The sequence below is a fragment of the Trachymyrmex cornetzi genome, unplaced genomic scaffold, assembly GCF_001594075.2.
Source record: "Trachymyrmex cornetzi isolate Tcor2-1 unplaced genomic scaffold, Tcor1.1 scaffold112, whole genome shotgun sequence".
NCBI lineage: Eukaryota > Metazoa > Arthropoda > Insecta > Hymenoptera > Formicidae > Trachymyrmex > Trachymyrmex cornetzi.
Genome location: NW_017295676.1, coordinates 707,385 through 714,695, shown reverse-complemented (window position 1 = coordinate 714,695; position 7,311 = coordinate 707,385). Strand labels below are relative to the sequence as shown.

Here is a 7,311-nt window from a genome sequence, read left to right as displayed (position 1 = left end):
TTTAAAAATCGGTAACTAGTAACGGTAACTTGTTACTTTTCCTACTCGGTAACGAGTAACTGTAACTTGTTACTTTTAAAAAGTAACTTTCCATTCCCTGGAGATACTTATATATTATTCATTTTGTTCCGGTAACAAAATGTTTTATTTTTAATTACAAAATATCTATAAACATGATACAAAACAGTTTTGTACCATTAAATGATTAGTTTAGTTAATAAATTCAACAAGTTAATATTGTCGTGATAACCAACGGTTTGATTGATCATATGTCAACAAATAGTTTTTATATCAGTAACAAAACTTTGGTTATTGGTACAAAACATTTCTTTCAGTGTAGAGTTTACAATAAAAAATATTTTTTAAAATCAAGATCACGTTATATTTGATAACGTTATATAAATGACTAGTTTTTTAAACAATTTTATTTACATATTTTATTTGAAAAAATATATATCGACATGTTGTAGCCATAGATATATCAACATTTTGTAGTAACAGATATTTATTGCACGTTTTGAATAGAGTGTGTTGTAGGCAGATCAAATGGAAACTACATTTTTATTGTTGATATATATATAACTATAAAATATAATTTATTCTAGTTTTTAAATATAAATTCTATTTCAAAAACTGGAAGATAAAATATTTTAGTTTTTTAATATAGATTTAAAATATATTTTACCGTAAAATAACATTCAATATGTACAACCTATACTTTAATATCTATTTGAATCGGGGAAATGTTGCTCGACATGTAAATTATTTCAGAATTGACTTGATTAATTCTTTTATATTAATACATAAAGGGAAGTCCCCTATTATGAGATAGGCGCCTAATATGAGATAGCGGCGTTTCTGCTAAACTAATAAACGCTATCTATTGGTTCCACTATGAATTTATTGCTCTTGGATTGAAAATTATTTAGTAGATAATTCATTTTATTAGATCATGCCTGTAGTCATTGTAAAAAAAGATTTTAGAATTTGGATGTCTTTAAGTTTCATTGAGATGAGCCTTTAAACCTTGTTTATTATTTAATAAATAAATATTTGGCAATAAATTCTTCATGTAGTGATAGAGTAAGGTCGTACTAATAGAAAAATACGGGATATATTGAACTGTTTAATTATAGAAGTTAGATTTGATAATCGTAAATCATATAAGGCGTGGAAATCGTAATATGAGATATCCAGGGTATTTCTAATATAAAATAACCCATGCTCCTATGTTATAGTGAAAATTGTTGCTAAAGAGTAAATATTATTGTACAATAATAAAAAGGACAACCGGAATGAACATCGAATGCCTATTTCTGCGATGCTTGATTTCAATCACCTGAAGACGAGTTTTGGGTATAATCTATCGCATGCTCATTTTTCACGCACGCTGGCTGTGTTTGTTTGCATTTCAGAAACATGAAATAAAGTTTTTTAATTGCAATACTGATATATTTTGCGTTTTACTATCGATTTCTTGGGGCATCTCATATTAGGAGCACAATTTTTTGACTTTGCGATTTGCTCACTTTTTACATTTCTTTAATTTAAAAAAAAATGGGATTTGAATTAAATTTTATATAACGTTATCTTAAAGCTTATTAAATTTCCTTCAAAATAATCTATTATTTTTTAAATTCTGCCCATAGACTTCTAGCATTTATCCAAAATGAACTCGGTATCTCATAATAGGGGCCTTTCCTCTATATATAATATTTTATTAATACATGCATGTACATTTGTTTTTTTGTTTCATCTATATTTATATCTCAACTTATTTTTACTCAGCTGCGGTATGTATAATTCTATTTCCGATAATATTGAAATATACGAATCCTAAAAGCCTCTCTAAAGTGACCTAAATGTCACGCTACAGTCGAGATACATAATATATTTGGTTTTTTGCTCTCTTAAACAGAATCACCAATATACCACCATCGCTTATTTTAGATTATCAAAAAGAAAAAAGAATATTTGTAAGAGAAGCATTACGCTGAACGTATACTGTGGAATATTATCGAGGTACACAACACGAGCAAACATTTCCTGCTTATTAAGCTGGAATATTGAATTTTCCGTCCAGAGGGGCTGACAACTTTCCAGTTATTTCGTTGCTTCGTTTATTTAATAAAAATACGAAATCGCGATAACATATGACTTGATTTTATTCGAATTTTATTAAACATTTTTTAAACTTATGCGGCGTTACACAAATATTCATTACTTTCACACCAATGTTCATTATCCTTACCGCAGAGATTATTAATTGCACATTTTTTCTGTGGATTAACTGCAGACTCTAAATGTAACTTATTATAAGTGCCAGGAACACTTTCCATATTTTCATTTTTTCCTCTTTCATAATATACAAAATATTTTTAGTATACTTTTATCATTAAATTATTCTTTCTTATTTTATAGTAAAATAGAAAAGAGAAAACTAAATATAATTTATACATAAATTCGTACAAAATAGTTTTTTAAAAGATAAATTACTAAATCTTCTATTAATATATCTTTTTAATAACATATTTGCTTGCATGTTGGGATCAAAAAGACGCTTTTCTTGCTTTAAATTATTTTATTACAATAGCTTTTACCTATTATTAATATAGTTTGCACGGACTTGTATTATTTGATACAATTTGTTATATATGTACATATAATAAACCTTATATCAATTTATAAGGCCAGATGGGAAAATTTTAATTTAAATTTTTACGCACACATAAAGAGTCTGTTATTTTTAAATCTAGAAAGTTCAGCAATAAGGACTGATTACCGCGGAAACATAATCGTAAAATTGCGCAAAGCGTAATGGAACTTGCATGAAATTTCTGCCAGGACGAAGGGTCCGCGCTGTTCAAGTTAAAGGCTCGCGAAACTTTCGTGAAAGTTCATAATGCAAAGCGACGGGAAACAGCGAGGACAGAGACGGATTCGTGGATCCTTGTAAGAGCTTTCGCGAATTCGAAAGACGGAAATTTCTTTCAAGTGAAACTCGTGCTGATCGCGCCCTTGATTTTTTCTTCTCTGCGAAGTTTCCAGGGACTGTAAGGCACATTGCCATATCACCGTCTAGTTCCTCTGTCATGCATATTCTTTTGTCGAAAATCATTATACAAATTTTATACATGCACGTTTCTCGATGAAATTATTGAGTGCAATTTACGTGACTGCACGGAGTTAACATAGCAAGATCTCGTCTCGAGTGTGTTTATTCTTTATTCTTTTACCGTGAATCGTTCAACAGGTTTTTTCTACAAAAATCTGAGTTGGCGCCGTCATGTCCGCTGTCAATAACCTGATCGTAACTTATACGGGGTTCACAGTAGGTTTACGAAGTGTGTAATTAAAGCTTATTATTTTAACGAGCGTTGTAACAGCGGATAATTACGTCTCATATTTTATATTTATAAATACTAACTGAGAGACGAGTCAGTCTTAAATTGAGATCTACAATAAACGAGATACACACAAATAAACATATGTTTGGACATAGATAATCGAAATTTTAGACATGTCTTTTTGCAAACTAAATTTGAAGTTAAGTTATCTAAAGTTAAATTTTTTGGCACTTTACGGTGTTTACGCAGAAAATTAATATTGATTTCAACGAATTGATAAACTATTGTATAAACTGAAAAACAAATCTTTGATACCAAAAGAAAGTTCAACTTTATAGCATCTTTTTTAAATGTTTTTCCTAATATTTTTATAAAAATCGTTTTCAAAGGATTTTGAAATTGTTTCATTTTAATGTATTGCTATATATTTGTAGGATGAGTTTCACTCATTATTATATATATTTTAATTATATTGCTCGTGACAGTACTTTTGTAGATATACTTTCATATGCCAAGACATAATGCAGTTTAGTAATCTGTAAATTGAATGCGAGCAGAAGCAACTCTTCCGCATAATTAATTAAGTAGTATGCGTTAGCAAGAATTATGTCACTGTATATTATTATGCTTATCATCTCGCATGAGAAACGCGAGACATTTCCATCGTCGGGCAGAGTGAAAATTCTTGATGACATTTGCAAATGAAATCAGGCCATTAAGGTACTGTCTCTTCCATCTTGTTCCGCACTATTTCCATGAAGACAATGCGATGTTACTTCCGGCCTGTCCGCATTCCGCAGTTATTTTGCAGACAGATGACAGCGATATTGCCACTGCCTCGCGACTAATCTGCATACTCGTCTCGGTAACGATTTGTTCGTCTGAGCAGAGCACAAGAAATATGAAATAAAACTTTGGAATTTACGTGTAATTAGATTCTCTCTCTTATTTTGACTGAACTCCTGAACAATATTGAGAAAATATCTAAATATAAAAGATAGAAATTCCTTAACGATGATTTTTCATAAAAATATAGGTATAAAATTCAAACACATATGTATACATAACTATAGTCTGATTTGCATTTATAAGAAATATGTATAAGGAAGATATGTAAATATGTCAAATGTAAATATTTAAAGCAATGGGGTGATATATTGGTTTGAGTATCCACGACTAATGCATGTTAAAAATGTAATGTAAAGATAATATAATTTTAAGAAATTAGGCAGTAATTAATATTGAATTTCTTAGTTCTTAAACATCTTAATGCGAGTTCACGTATATGTATGTATATATATGTATACGCGTACGGGTATATATAGTATTAAAACAATTTTAGAAACTTCTATTATAATTTCCATATTCGCCGCAGTGCATGAGAGGTCTGTTCTTTCTACGATAAGACGAAGCGTATCTCTCTCACGTACCTCGCGTTGGATGCCGGGAGCATGTCTCGTAGTGACATTTGCAAATGATGTTAGACCGTATTAACGTACCATCTTCCATTTACGTGGCACTTTGCGAGAGAGACCAAGCGAAAGACTGCGTCTTGTTCCCGCTCCTTGTGTGACTTCACGCAACCGAGCAGAGCCGAGCCGAGTCGAGTCGTTCCTAAACTAGTTCCAAGTTAATCGGTGACGGCGTTACCATTATGGTGTAGAGTTGCGAGGACCGGAGACCTCCTGGAAAGATGGTCTAGCGGACAGGCCGCGGGAAAAGGGATGATTTGCATTTTAATTGCACTGGCAACCTTCCTTGCCGCTCTCGCTGACACTCGTTTTTCGCGACTCCAGCCAGCTCTTCCCAGTTTCTCACAAAGATTTGCTTGAATATCATTGGCATTTTTTATTTAAATTTGCTGTTGTTAGTTACAATTCTCGGGAATACAAATTACGTTTATGGTACGGTAATTTAAGAGGTTGATACTTCTACGTGTTCGTCAGTGCGCTAAATATATTACCAGATGTTGCAGCAGCGATTAGTGAAATGTGGGATGAGTGCTCATAATGTCGAATAATATTATTTTTGTACATCCGTTACTAAAATCTTCTTGCTAAGAGATACTTTTTCTTATGCCTAAGAAATTTGTCTGTTTTAACTTCAAACAGATTTATTGTAAATAATAACATAAAATTTTTTAAATATGTAAGAATTGTAAGTTTTAAAACAATTTGAAAAATAAAAAAAATTGTATACAACAAATATATTAATTATTTAAATGCAAGAATAAAATACAATTCGAATTCAAGAATCATGTGAAAACTCGTATTTTACGTGATAATTATTTTACAATGTGAAAGGCTAATTGTCTTATTTATACAGAATTTTAATTGTTTTTCTGGAATCTCATAAAATCTGAAGAGCATAATGTTGTCTCTCGTTTTTCATTATCTTTCTCTCTTCATTTTCGCGCGTAATTGAACGACGAATAATGGCGCGCAGAAGTTCCTGCGAAGGGATAGTCGCGAACTTTGCCGCTAAGTTTCCCTTGTACCCCTTGGGCCATTAATAAATTTCACGCAACCGGATAATCGATGATTCGCGGACATAATGTGAGAATGGCTGGGAGTATTATTACCTAATGGTCATTAGAGATATATGAAATAATAATTTACTTGAATACCAAATACATCGATGTTGTATTTTAAAACGCGTAAAGTATAAAAGTATAATGCGTTATTAAAGCACACATTATAAGAATTGTTCTAGACTCTTTCTAATATTGTATATATATATATATTTATATAAATTAATTATGAATATATATTGAATTAATTATTAAAATATACAAATATGTACAATACATGTTACATTACTCTAATACAGCATACAATTATTTATGTACATTTACTATCTGATTATTATTATTTTAAAATTAATCTGCTATAAATGCGTAGAATACTTATTGCCACATTTTGGTACAATTTCTTTACAATTCTTTAAATTAAAACATCAAAATGCAATAAAATATGTAACTACAACAAATGACTAAAAATGTTATTTTGTACATACAGTATTTTACTTAGTTTTGCGGCATATAATAAAATAATACTTTTATAATTAATAACTAACGCATACAGATAATTAACGATAGATAACAGCTTTCGTTGTAAAGAATTGTTTAAATAAAAAATTTTGGTTTTAAGTTATACATACAAATTCGCAAATAGGACTTAATTTATATAAAACATGGCAAATTAACACACAATCTGAAAAATTTCCTAAAAGTATCCAATATTTTAGATATCTCAAACTTTTATATTGTTTGAGAAATGTAATCATAAATAATCGCTACTAGAGCTACATAATTCGAGAATATATACCATTATTCGCACGCGTGCTTAGAACAAGGGTAGGAAGCGAGCTTGCGCTTGCTAACCCTAGTAAATTTGCGTTAAGAGCGGATGCAGGCCCGTCTTCCTAGTCTCTTGGCAGAACTAGTTTAGATACAACTGTCACCCCGTTGTGACAGCGTTCGTAACACCATAGTACCACTGTCTGTGCTTGTTTTACGACCTGCGTTACCGGCTACAATGGCGGTTCCCTTACACCGGGAAGTTAAGGTCTTCCTTCCTGAATTCATTCCGCGGCCCATCAGCATTTCCCTTTGGTATTTGTCCTTCGAATTATTCAGTCGATCTGGCTCTCTCTTGGCCCGAGAATCAGAAAGTAGCAAGAACCTCTCGTTGTTGACACAAATCGCAGCTGTCTTAAATAAATAAGGGCCACTGTATCCGGTTCAAGCGATAGCTTCTTGTTTTAATGTTTTAATGTTTTGCGAGATGCATACGAGATCAGATTACTAAGAGATATCCAGATGATATGATATAAATAGATCAGTATCTATAAAATAATGCATTAATTTTTTTTAATGGAAAACATCGCTGATTTTTTAAAGTATATGATTCAATTTTTTTTTTTAGTAACTAGATAATGAACATTAATTTCCGAGACGATGATA

General features: G+C 31.1%; 1 protein-coding gene across 1 annotated transcript in view; it reads left to right on the top strand.

The window, feature by feature from the left end:
* Ror (tyrosine-protein kinase transmembrane receptor Ror) overlaps positions 1-7,311 on the top strand; it is a 259,895-nt gene that overhangs the window by 51,382 nt on the left and 201,202 nt on the right. The window lies entirely within an intron of this gene.